Source organism: Catharus ustulatus, chromosome 24, assembly GCF_009819885.2.
Source record: "Catharus ustulatus isolate bCatUst1 chromosome 24, bCatUst1.pri.v2, whole genome shotgun sequence".
NCBI lineage: Eukaryota > Metazoa > Chordata > Aves > Passeriformes > Turdidae > Catharus > Catharus ustulatus.
Window position 1 is genome coordinate 7,699,575 of NC_046244.1, and position 10,662 is coordinate 7,710,236.

The window sequence follows — 10,662 nt, forward strand, 5'->3', positions numbered from 1 at the left end:
CTTGCCCATGGACCATTCCCCTTGTCCATGGCCCATTCCCTTTGTCCATGGACCATTCTTTTTGTCCATGGCCCATTCCCTTTGTCCATGGACCATTCCCTTTGTCCCTGGGCCATTCCCCATGCCCATGGACCATTCCCCATGCCCATGGACCATTCCCTTTGTCCATGGACCATTCCCCTTGTCCCCTGAACATTCCCCTTGCCCATGGCCCATTACCTTCGCCCATGGCCCATCACGAGCTGGGTGCGGCCCGAGGATCTTCCTTTACCATGATAATGGGAAGAAATGCGACAGCGATAAAGAGTAGGGGGGAACAAAGCCCCCAAAAGCAGGGCAGCACCAGAAAACAACGTGGGAAAGGCAAAATGAGCGTGTTTTCTGCCAGAAAATGAGTAATAATATTAATCAGAACTTCTGGAGAAATTTAGGAACATCATATATATATAATATATACCCTATATATAATAGGTGATATAAAACGTGCCCCGCTCTGTATAAAGTGAAATATCACATGTCCCCCATGGAAAAAGTCATAATTCACATGCCCCTCATATAATAAATGAAATAATTAACATCATTAAAAGAATCTAAAGTACTAGGAAAAAAAAAAAAAAAACACTACCACGGGAAAAAAAACAAGACCAAAAAACAAACCAAAACCCTACTTTAAAAATCCACCCTATAAGTATCCATGTTCCCTAAAATAAAACTAATAAAAGACACCAAAACAGCCAACCGATTAATCAAACTACAAAAATAAAAATAGCACAAAAAAACCTAACTTAACAACACAAAACTAAAAGTACTCCTAACTCAATGAACTCGTTATGCCTCAAACCATCAAAACAAAAATACCACTGATAAATAAACACAAAATCAAAAGATAAATTTAACCATAAAGAGTATCTCCCAAATTATCCATAACTATAAAACATGTATTACAAACAAACCAAATAAATAAAACCCCTATGATATAATAATAAACCAACATAAACATACAATAACATCCCATATAAAATGTTCCAATTATATTGAAAAAAGCCTAATAAATTAGCTGTGACATGATCTCAAACCCACCAAAAAACCGCTACATACTCACAATAATAAAAGCTGTCACAAAATAATTAAAAACCCATCCTCTGCCTTATGCTACAGCCCATAACACCATCGTAAACCTTACAAACATATCCTTTAAAAACAACACCCCACCAAAAAAACCCAACAGTAAAACACAATTCAAAGAAAACCTCAATACCAAAACCAAGACCTTATCATACACCATGTATAAACAAAACAAAACTATAGATATTATGGAAAACCATCTTAAAAGCGCTACATAAAAAAAAAAAACTTTCAAATATTAAAAACTGCATCTAACAAAAGCCGTCTAATAAATTCACAGCCAAAACTCCACCAGCAGAGCCGGTCCTACCCAAAATCCCCATCACACATATAAAAAGTCTATTTTAAAAACCTACTTCAATTCATCCTACCTCAAACACAAAACCATCCATAAATTGACTTCCATTCAAACCCAAAATTGCACACAGTCTATAACACCAAAAAATAAAACAACACACTATATACCACCAACAAATAAAATACTGAATTGAAACCAAATATAAATACCACTATTTATTAAAGAGCACAGTCGCCATCTATACTTTACTGGAACTAAAACTAAATGTATATATACAATTAAAATGCATTACTTTCGACATATACCTGATTATATAAAACAATAAAGTGTACTAGAAGGATATTAATACAATATCCTCTATCATCCTCCAATAAACTCTCTCAACTATATAGGCTAACACACACACACACACACAAAAAAAAAACCATTAAAAAAAATCTAGTTTTTACTTCTCATTCATTAGCTGTTATAGATAATAACCAAATCAAGCCGAATTAAATAAATTAAATAAATTAGATAAATTAAATAAATTAAATATATTAAACAAATTAAATATATTAAATAAATTAAATAAATTTCCTTTACTGCCCGCCCCCCCCGCTCTGGAAGTGGAGGACACGGGACCCGCAGTTGTTCCCCCCTCTTCTCCAAATCTCTGTGCAATAATGGATTAATTTTTCTTTACTTATTTCTCTAATCGGGACTCCCCTCCCCGTGTTCTATCATTTAACCCAGCGGGCTGTCCCTTGTTACTTCGGGCAACTTACCTTTTTTTAAAAATCTTTTTCGGTTTCTCTGGGGTTTTCCTGGGGCTTGTTCTTTTTCTGTCTTATTTCTTCAAAAAAAAAAAAATCCCAAGCTACTGTTATAGATAATAACCGATTCAAGTCGAATTAAATAGTAAAACAGCAACCAAAAATGGGTCTTGGGAAGCCACAAACTAACCAGGACAGCACTCGCAGCAGATGACGCTGTGTTCACACTGCCACCCGGGTTTTTATACGGATTTTTCTGGCCTCAGGCGAGAGTTCTCTTTGTTTCTGCTGAGGATTCTCACATTTCTTGGTGCTGCCCTGACAAAAGTCCCTCCTGCGGGTGGTGAGCGCTGTGTGTGCTCCCTGTTGATGTGTAATTCCTTGGGAGCGCTGGTTTCTCACTTACGGGAAGCGGTGATGGGCTCTGATATCGGTACTTGATAAGATCTTTATCGATGATCTGTCCCGTCTGGCTGTCTCAGGATCCTTGAGCCAGGTTTGTTGAGATGCTAATTAATCAATGCTTTGTCCTTGGCTTCGGGTGTGGGTGGCAGTGGCTGAAAAGTTCTCATACTTTATTTATTTTATACAACTTTCTTATATATAAACACGAATTATAACAAAACAAATCACAATCCCTCCCCTTCTATATAACCAAATTAATTTGTGTTCCCTTTTTAATTTTCCTCAGATCTATCACTGCTATTCCATCCCTTCATTGACTCTTCTCGATAATTTATGCAAGGGAGATTATTTTTTCCTATTTGTTATTCAGATTTTGTAAGTGCCTTTACTGCGCTGGTATTTTCCTTTCCTTCTCCCGATTTCAGTAATTTGGATGCTTTACTGTTCACTCTTCCAGATGTGGGCATAGCGGCTATTTGCATGCCCTGAGTGTATTAATTTGATTAAACAAGGTATCAAGCATGGTAGGAAGATAACTCCAGCTACTGAGCACAGGATAAAGAATACAATTTTTTTTCCACTATACTCCCGAGAATAACTGTTCCCACCAAGATGCCTGGAGAATGGAATTCCGCTTTTGGACTGGGACATGTGCCACCCTTTTTATTTCTGTAGCAAGATCCCTTATAGTTTTTATATAATCAATTTCAACGCAACATTCTGTTCTAAGGCTATTTGTTCTATTTTGCCTTCCTTGTTTCTGGAGAAACAAAAAGTGTTGTTGAATTGGGCACAAACCCGTTCATCATTTTCTTGGTTCACCGTCCGAAATTAATCCGTTCTCAAACCTAAGATTTTTGCCCACCCAATACATTTTTCCTTCTATGAAACACATATTAAATCGGGTATTGTCATAACTGATTCACCTGAAAATAAGCCACAAACACCGACTTTTGTTTTCCCCCTACCCACCCCGAGCGATTGCATTGTCCACAAGTGGGAAGAGGTGTTCGATTGGCATTTCTCCTCTGGATATTGTGAGCAAATATCTCTGACTGCCCTTTCCCATGAGATCCTAGCACATCATTTTCTTTCCCCATTTACACCTCACATTCTGAGTGCTGTTAAATGCTCAGCACTCCTCCTTTTCTTTACGGGTGCAGCTGGCCAGGACAGAGCGAGTCGGGGTGATAATTGTGGGCATCCCCCACACTCATTGTCACGGCTTTGTGCAGAATTCCTTGGGTGTGTGTTAATCGGTGGGACATGGCTGAGCTCAGGCTCAAACCATCTTGACAGCAGAGGTGTTCTTTAGGGGACCAAAGCAAAGTCCGAGCTGGATATCGCCTCTTAAAGACATCCCACCTCGATAATTTTATCCTGTCGGTCCAACAAGGTACTTTATTTGTTTTCTGGCACTCTACTCTTAAAATTTCAGCCCTGCAATTGAGTTTCCCACTAACCCCGTGTTGATATAAGAGAACCCACTCTACAGAATCTAATTCAGCAATATTCAATTCAGCAGCAATACTAGAATTCGGTCAGTCAAAGACAGCTCTTTTCAAAACACTTAGTACAGAGCCCTTTAGGTCAGATCTCCCCACATAATGTGTAACCCAAACTTCACAACAGATTTGGCACTTGAGACGAACAAAAGGAAAACATCTGCACCCAGAAGCTATTCACCTTATCTGATCTGGGTTGATCATCGGCTTGTTCAGCACAATTTTATCTTGATGTCTCCGGGGAGGAAGGCACTTTGCACTTGGGTGTTTCTGGTTTTCACTCTGGAGGCAGTGTCCAGCCTTTCTCTGCTGTCCGCACTGCTGTGTCTGTGGTTAAAAGGACAAGAAAAGACCTTCCCAGTGAGGAGAGAGAGAAACCTTTCCAGGTTTTAATGGGGACCCGATCTCCCGGCTGTATTTTGTGCATGGCGAACCCCAAAGAAGCATTTTGTGTGACAATTTTTGTAAATTTTTATTTATTGCTATCAAGTAGGGTTGTATTTGTCCATCTTCTATTTTTGGATGTCCCACCGGCATCCCATGGTCATAAGGCATCCCATATAACATTTTAAAAGGAGATAGCCCTGTCTCAGAGTGAGGCATCGTCCCAATATTTGATAATGCTAAGCGGAGGTATTTTGGCCAGGACATTTTTGTTTATATCATTAATTTTGATAGCTGAGCTTTTAAGGTCTGGTTCATTTTCTCAACTTGTCCAGAACTCTGGGGATGCCATGATGTATGATATTCCCAGCGAATTCCTGGGGCTTCAGCCAATTGTTTAATAACCTTTGAGGTGAAATGTGTTCCTTGGTCTGAGTCTATAAAGTTGATTATGCCACACCGGGGGATGATTTCCTCCAGAAGAAATTTAAATACTGTCTGGGCTGTAGCCCTCGAGCTTGGGTGAGCTTCTACCCAATGAGTTAATTTGTCTACTAGTACCAGCAAGAATTTACACCTCCCAACCTTTGGTAATTCAGTGAAATCCACTTGGATTCTTTCAAATGGACGATAGGCTATAGGGCGACTACCCCAAATTACCTGTCGTGTCCTGGCTTTGTGAACCTTTTAGCATATCAGGCACCCCTGCACTTCCTGTTTAGCTAATTCATAAATCCCCTTACACCCAAAAAATCTCAGAAATTGTTCTGCCAGAGCCTGTGATCCCCAATGTGTTTGCAAATGTAATCTCTAGAACTTTTCTGGTGCAATCCTTAGATATTAATTCCTTCTCATCCGGTAATTTCTACTTACCTTCTTCTAATGTACCTCCTATCTTTTTTTTTTTTTTTTTTTTTTTCCCTTCAATCTCTTTTTGGGAGGGACAAGGGGGACATCCCTGAGTCCCCCCTTCTCCGAGTTCTGGGGTACTTACCGTTAATAGTGCTGCATTTTTTGTTTCTTTATCTGCTGAATTGTTTCTTCTAATCCGGAATTGTATTCCTGTTTGATGTCTCTTCACATGCACGACCGAGATTGCTAAAGGTTCTGGGGGGTCCTGAGGGGGTTCAGAGGGTCCTGAGGGGGTTCAGGGGGTTCAGAGGGGGTTCAGAGGGTCCTGAGGGGGTTCAGGGTGGGTCTGGGGGGTCCTGAGGGGGTTCAGGGTGGGTCTGGGGGGTCCTGAGGGGGTCTGGGGGGTCCTGAGGGGGTCTGGGGGGTCCTGAGGGGGTTCAGGGGGGTCTGGGGGGTCCTGAGGGGGTCTGGGGGGTCCTGAGGGGGTCTGGGGGGTCCTGAGGGGGTTTGGGGGGGGTCTGGGGGGTCCTGAGAGGGTTCAGGGGGGTCTGGGGGGTTCAGGGGGGTCTGGGGGGTCCTGAGGGGGTTCAGGGGGTCCTGAGGGAGTTAAGGGGGGTCCTGAGGGGGTTCAGGGGGGATCTGGGGGGGTCTGGGGGGTCCTGAGGGGGTTCAGGGGGGTTCAGGGGGTCTGGGGGGCTCGGAGGCCAGGACTCCTCAAAACAAGGAGCAGCCAAAGCCCTTTTAGGGTGAGAGGATGGAATCCCCCAGGGCTGTGCAGGGTCCTGGCATGGGCAGCTCTCAGGAAATTCTCCCTGATCCACATTCACTCCCTGAGCTGCATTTCCATGGGTGCTGTCACCACGGCACGGAGCTGCTTCACAGCACTGAGTCTGCAGAACTGCGTTTGTAACTCTGAGCTGGGAACCTCTGAGCTCACAGGGGGCAGCTGAAGTGGCTGGGGAAGTGCTGGCCTCCACCTGAGCTGATTCCCAAAGGGAAATCCCGGCTGACACCTTGTCCCAGAGGAAGGGCAGGTTGTGGAGGAGGCAGGAGGAGCACAGCAGCTCCATCCCAGTGCCCAGGGGAGGGTTTCATTCTCCTGGCAGGATTGAAATCAGAGTTTTGGTGCTGGTGTCCCTGGGTGCAGCTGAAGGGCTCTGCCACTCTCAGTCCTGGTTTGCAGGGGACTCGGGGGCATTGCTGTAGGACCAGGGATGTGGGGTTTTCCAGGGGCCAAACCCTCTCTGGATGCTTCAACAGTACCAAAACTTCCAGTGTCTTAATGCTTTTTTTAAACAAAATTTTTGGTGCTGTGCTGTTCTGCTTTGTCCACAGCTCAGGGCAATCCTCAGGAGGATTTGCACCCCCAGATTCATCACCTGCCTTAGCAGGGATGTGGTTTAGTGCCTTCCTCCCCCCCAAAAATGATGACTGAAAGTGTGTCCATTGCCTAAGGAGGGGCGAGAGAGGAGAGGGAGTGGGGGGAGCAGAGAAGAGCCCGTTTCAGGAGCTGGGGCCACCCAGCTGAGCCGCCCCGGAGCTGTCTGGGCTGCAGGAGGGCCCTGGGGCATTGCAGCAGTGCAGGGCTGGCACAGGTGCTGCAGCAGTGCAGGGTGCCAGGGGTGCAGCAGTGCAGAACTGGCAGGGGTGCAGCAGTGCAGGGATGCTGCAGCAGTGCAGGGTGGCAGGAGTGCAGCAGTGCAGGGCAGCAGGGGTGCTGCTGTAGTGCAGGGTGACAGGGGTGCAGCAGCAGTGCAGGGTGACAGGGGTGCAGCAGTGCAGGCTGGCAGGGGTGCAGCAGTGCATGGTGGCAGGGATGCAGCAGTGCAGAACAGGCAGGGGTGCAGCAGCAGTGCAGGGCTGACAGGGGTGCAGCAGTGCAGAACTGGCAGGGATGCAGCAGCAGTGCAGGCTGGCAGGGTGCAGCAGTGCAGGGTGGCAGGGATGCTGCAGCAGTGCAGGGTGGCAGGGTGCAGCAGTGCAGGGTGGCAGGGATGCAGCAGCAGTGCAGGCTGGCAGGGTGCAGCAGTGCAGGGTGGCAGGGATGCTGCAGCAGTGCAGGGTGGCAGGGTGCAGCAGTGCAGGGTGGCAGGGATGCTGCAGCAGTGCAGAACTGACAGGGGTGCAGCAGCAGTGCAGGGCTGTGCCTGCATCGCTGCGGGTGCCTTTGCTCAGCTCTGGACACAGCCCTGCCAGCAGCAGAGGGTGCTGCTCGCCCGTGCTGCTGTTCCCAGCCCAGAGGAGTTTCCAGAGGCCGTCACAGCAAGACTCTCCAGGTGAATGTAAAGCAAAATACCTGCGTTCTACTTTTAATTTTAATTTTTTAATAAAGGGTTTCATTTCATTCAGCAGCCTCATTGACTTGTGCTGCAGAGTGTGAAGTGTTGTGCTGGTATCTCAGTTCTCAAGAGGGGACTAAAATGAGATGACTTCTTCTTCTTTTCCCTGCAAATGCCCCTGGGGAGGATTTTCTCCTCCGTCCCACTCTCCTTTCCTCCCTTTCCCACCCATCTCCCAGCTGAGGAGGGTTTGTTGTTCTCTGGGTGGCCTGGCAGGGTTTCCCTGCTGGGGCTGCAGTTCTCACAGCACGCTGGGTGCCTTTGGCTCTGTGGCTGCACTGTTCATTGTTCATTACCTGTGGTGTGTCCCTCAGTCCCCAAGGCACAGCCTGCCTGCAGCACATCCCTGTTTCACTCAGGGGCTGCTCTCTCTCCCTTCCCCTGCTCTCCCCAGGGCACACAGAGCTCCAGGGTTTCTGCCTGCCCCTCTCCAAACACAAGGCAATGGGATCCCCTTTGCTGCTGCAGCCTCCTGCTGCACGGGCAGTGTCAGGCAGGCAGAACGACCCACCGAGTCTGTTCCAGCCTCAGAGCCATGCTGGGAGCCCACAGGATTGGGATATTTAACTTCAGCCATCCAAAAGGGATGCAGATTTCAGAAGGGATGCTCAGAGCTGACCTGCAGTGCTGAACGCTGAGCACAGCAAAGCAGGGATGCCATTCCTCCTCCACCTTCCTTTAGTAATTTTATCATAAATTCACAAGGATGGGAGCTGGGAAAGTCTCTGCTGATCCCCAGCCAGGCTCGGAGGGATCCCAGTGCAGGCCATAAACCCTGGCCCTGGCAGCCACCCCCTCTGCCCCTGCTGGTGCTGTTGTTTGAGATGCAGACAATGCTCAGAGTGACTGAAGATCAGCAATTCCCGCTTCTTGAGGAAGCAAGAAAGTCAAATATTAAGGAAATAAAAGCAGACAATATTTCCATAGGAGCTGTGAGCTCATCTGGCGAGAAGCCACCACAAAGCTGGGAGTTCTGCTTCAGCACTTGTCAGTCTGCTTCCCTCCAGCTTCCCTGCTGCTCTGCAGCTCCTCCACCCCTCTTCTCCCTGAAATTAGCGGGGAAAAGGAACTTAAATATGAGCAGGACAGGTCAAAGCAAACTAGTTTTGAAAAGGCTCCCCAAAAATGTATCTATTTGACGTAAACCCTCCTATTTTTATTTTGGAGGGTGTGAAAGAACATATTTATGCTGTACCTACAACCTCCCTGGTGTCTCTGGTCAGCTAGAGTAATACATTTATTCTGATGTGAATGTGGTTTTTAGAAGGACCACAGTGGCTGGCATAGAGCAATCATTCCCCACAGATATCAAAATATGCTCAACAATTTAGTGCCTCAGTCCTGCAAAGATACAAGGACACATGAATTAACTGAGCTCTTTTTTCAATGTGCCCCAGCACCACCAGCGATGAGAAATGTCAAGGCCATGCTGATGTCCAATCCCAAACAACAATGATTGCAGCAGCTCGCAGGGCGCTCGTTCTGCCCTGACTCAGGTGGCAGGGTGCCACCTCCTGAATCACTCACAGCCCTTCCTGAATCACTCACAGCCCTTCCTGAGCTCCCAGGTGCTCCTTGGAGGCATCCCTGCAATACGGCTCGCTGGATTCACGGCAATGCATGGATTTACAGCCTGAGCAGTATTGCTACAAACAAATCTCTTTGTCTGGAAACACTGAAAAATCTCAAAGGGACACCACCGGGGCAGATTTGTCCAAAGCGTTTTTTGAATGAGGGCTGAAATGAACAGAACTGTACTTCCCTGGTTTATTTCGGTAAACAGATGAGTGCTTGAAACGCAAAGATACATTACCAGGAGTGGTTGAAACAAATCACAGAATCAGTTAGATGGGAAAAGACCTCTGAGGTCACCGAGTGACACAAGAACACCAATGCCACGGCCGGGCATCCCCGAGACAGCTCCGGGCACGGAGAGCCGGCCACAGCCCGGGCAGGGTCCGGGCCCTGGGTGTGAGGAACGAGGAACCTCGGGGTGTGCCGGGCCCTGGGTGTGAGGAACGAGGAACCTCGGGGTGTGCCGGGCCCTGGGTGTGAGGAACGAGGAACCCCGGGGTGTGCCGGGCCCTGGGTGTGAGGAACGAGGAACCCCGGGGTGTGCTGGGCCCTGGGTGTGAGGGACGAGGAACCTCGGGGTGTGCTGGGCCCTGGGTGTGAGGGACGAGGAACCTCGGGGTGTGCCGGGCCCTGGGTGTGAGGGATGAGGAACCTCGGGGTGTGCCGGGCCCTGGGTGTGAGGGATGAGGAACCTCGGGGTGTGCCGGGCCCTGGGTGCGAGGGATGAGGAACCTCGGGGTGTGCCGGGCCCTGGGTGCGAGGGACGAGGAACCTCGGGGTGTGCTGGGCCCGGGGTGTGAGGGATGAGGAACCTCGGGGTGTGCGGACACCGAGGGTGCGACAAGGGACCGAGAGCGCGGAGATCCCCAGGGCAGCACCCAAACAGCGGGGATGTCACCCAGGAATAGCGGGGATGTCATGCAGAAACAGCGGGGATGTCACCCAGAAACAGAGAGGATTTAATCCAGAAACGGGTGGGGATTTCACCCAGAAACGGGCGGGGATTTCACTCAGGAACGGGTGGGGATTTAATCCAGAAACGGGTGGGGATTTCACCCAGGAACGGGCCAGGATTTCACCCAGGAACAGCGGGGATGTCACTCAGAAACGGGCCGGGAATTTCATCCAGAAACGGGTGGGGATTTCACCCAGAAACGGGCCGGGATGGGCACGGGCACCGCGGCTGCTGCTGAGCCCCGCGATGGGAGATCCCCGCCGGCAGCAGCGCCCCGCTCCGTTCCCGGCCCAGCCCTGCTCCGTTCCTGGTCCCATTCCTGGCCCGGCCCGGCCCCGCTCCGTTCCGTTCCATTCCCAGCCCCGTTCCGTTCCCAGCCCAGCCCGGTTCCCAGCCCTGCTCCGTTCCCAGCCCCGTTCCGTTCCCAGCCCAGCCCGGTTCCCAGCCCTGCTCCGTTCCCAGCCCCGTT

General features: G+C 48.7%; 1 long non-coding RNA gene across 1 annotated transcript; it reads right to left on the minus strand.

Annotated features, from left to right (window-relative positions):
- Window positions 1-9,406: 9,406 nt before the first annotated feature.
- On the minus strand, window positions 9,407-10,468 carry LOC117006963. The gene is made up of 2 exons (XR_004420049.1): window positions 10,318-10,468; window positions 9,407-9,988 (listed from the first exon to the last, which is right to left on the minus strand). It is a non-coding gene; the product is annotated as an uncharacterized LOC117006963 (long non-coding RNA).
- Between the last annotated feature and the right edge of the window lie 194 nt (window positions 10,469-10,662).